The sequence below is a fragment of the Psammomys obesus genome, unplaced genomic scaffold, assembly GCF_907164565.1.
Source record: "Psammomys obesus unplaced genomic scaffold, mPsaObe1.curated_primary_1811, whole genome shotgun sequence".
Lineage (NCBI taxonomy): Eukaryota > Metazoa > Chordata > Mammalia > Rodentia > Muridae > Psammomys > Psammomys obesus.
The window spans coordinates 4,462,081-4,464,751 of record NW_026586173.1 but is presented as its reverse complement, the minus strand read 5'-3'; the positions used below and the strand labels follow the sequence as shown (position 1 = coordinate 4,464,751).

General features: G+C 42.9%; 1 pseudogene; it reads right to left on the bottom strand.

The window, feature by feature from the left end:
• Positions 1-873: 873 nt before the first annotated feature.
• On the bottom strand, positions 874-969 carry LOC129672200 (small nucleolar RNA U13; annotated as a pseudogene).
• Between the last annotated feature and the right edge of the window lie 1,702 nt (positions 970-2,671).

Sequence of the window (2,671 nt, the reverse complement as noted above, 5' to 3'; positions counted from 1 at the left end):
AATGGTGATTTTAGGGCTAGAGAGAAAGCTAACTGGTAACATGCTTGCTTTACAATTATAAGAACTTGAATTCAGTCCCCAGGACCCACATTATAAAAGCCAGTGGAGGTCCCTGAAGAGACAGCTCAGTCGTTAAGAGTACAGGCCATTCTTCCAGAGGACCTGGGTTCAGTTCCCAGCATCCACATGTCAGGTCAGGGTAAATCCAGTTCTAGAAGATCAGATGCCCTCTTCTGGCAAGCAGGTACTCATGTGTACACACACACATGCAGGCAAAATACCTATACACAGTTTAAAAAGCCAGTGGGCGGGTGAGATGGGTTAGCAGAGGAAGGTGTTCTGCACCAAGCCTCACAACCTCGTTGGCCAGTGTCTGAGTGCAGTGAAGGCAGCTCATTGGTTGAGTCCATGCTGCCTTTTCTTTGTACCTATTAGGAGGATATGTTGATAGCTTATGTGTTTTTAGTCTCTGGGTCTGCTTTGTAAGCCCTCGGTTGCCATTTATATCTTTGAGTGAGGGCACAAAGCAAGTTTGATCCCTGCGGGCCCCTTTCCAGTGCCTGATTTTATTCCTCATTTCAGTAGCTTTCCTCTATCTCAGTAACACATAAATTTCACTGACTTTTTTTTTAAGTTTTTTTGTACTCAGTGCTGGGATGGAGCCCAGGGCACTACTACGCATGACAAGCAAACACTCTACCAATCAAACCGAACTTCAGGTTGTTTTCTTTTACATTCATTTTGTGGACACATATGTATGCATGTTCCTGGTCTGATCCAATCCAGAGAATATGTTAAATTATGTGTTTTTAGTTCCTTTAATCTGGAGCAGTTTCCTGGGCTTTGCCTTTTATTATCTTAGTACATTTTCCATGTAGGATGAGTCATGTTCCCACATAACAAGGCTCGAGGGATATCTCACATGTGGCATAAAAACCCACTCATTAAGCTTATGAGCCACAAAAGGATCCATTAATATATTTTTAAAAGTAAGCAGGCCAGTTATTATATAGACTGTCCCTTAGTTTTAGGTGGTTGTTTCCTTATAATTAGATTCCAGTGGCTAATTTTAGGCAGCAGAAGTGAAGTTGAATGGCTCTCAGAGGCTCAACTGCAGAAGCACACAGACTCTATTGGCTATCCTTGAGCATATTAAATTAGATGTCTTGTTATGCTGCCCAGGGTAGTCCTGTGCTCAAGCTATCCTTCTACTTTAGCCTCCCAAGTAGCTGGAACCATATATGCTCACTTAGCATAGTCCCGTTGATCATAGAAGAAGATAGTTATTGGATAAATTTCTCACTGCCAAGTCACTCTGTTTTCTTTTATAGATAATAAACATCTTTTATGAGGTTGGGGGCATAGCTCAATGTTAGAGAGCCTGCCTACCAGGCTGAAATTTTTGCTTCTGAAGCCAGCCTCCCACACACACATACAAACAAAACCAACAGACTTTTTGTGGAGGACTTGATGAAGTGTCAACATTTTATCCCATAGTGCTAGCATCCTTTGATACTGTTTGAAAAAGCATATTTGCCTTGTTCTTTTTCTAAGAAAGGGTCTTACCTAGGCAGAATCCAAACACAGGACTGTGCTCGGGTCTTTGCCTCCTCAGGACTCCCGCATATTATCTGACATTACGCTCAGTTGAAATTTCTTTTCTTTTCTTTTCTTTCTTTCTTTCTTTCTTTCTTTCTTTCTTTCTTTCTTTCTTTCTTTCTTTCTTTCTTTCTTTTTTTTTTTTTTGAGATAGAGTGTCACAATGCAGCCCTGGATCACCTTGTGCTCACAGTCTTCTGCCTCAACCTCCTGAGTGGATTACAGCCACCACGATTGGCTGAAACTTTCATCATGATTATGATTGATGCTCAGGGACATTTTCCTCTAGCCTTCTGCTTGCCCCCCCCCCCCAACTTCCCCTTTTCCCAAGTGGCTCTGGTGTTTTTGTTGTTGTTGCAGTTGCTTGTTTTGTGTTGGGGATCCTCAGAGCATCATGCATGCTAGGCAGACCCTCTCCTGCTAGCTTTGTGATACACTAAAAAAGAATCTCTTATAAGTAGCAAGTGGAGTTCCTTCTCTTTTTATTCCTCCTTTCCTTCCTCCCTCCTTCTCTCTCTGCCTTCTCCCTGCTTTCCTCCCTCTAGCTCTTGTCTCTCCACAGAGGCTTACCCTGTAGCTGACCTGGAACTCTAATTTCTCCTGCCTCTTACCTTCTGCTCCTATACCTTCCTAGGTTAGTTGATTGACCCAACACTGGAGGTGGGGGTAGGGGTGGGTTAGGGTAGAAGGTTAATTGATTTCCTGGTACCGAGTCATATCTATTATACAATTGGCAACAGATGTCTCTCACCATCCTTGTGCTTTTCTCAGCCATCTCCTACTGCGTTTCCTAATTCGCCCCTGAGGGTGCTATTATCCTAGGGACCAGCCTGTCTTCTTTTTTATCTCTCAGTAACATTTGCTGTAGCTGACAACTACATCTCCCTCGAAACACCATGTCTGTCCCCTGGTCTCTTAGACACTATCCTCTTTTGGTTCTCCTGTTTTGTTGACCTGCTCAGCTATTTTAATTGGACTTAAAACATTAATTATGAGCTAGGTGTGCTGGTACAAGTCTTAAATAACAGCAGCCTAACAGAGTTAGGCTGATCTTTGTAAGTTCAAGGCCAGC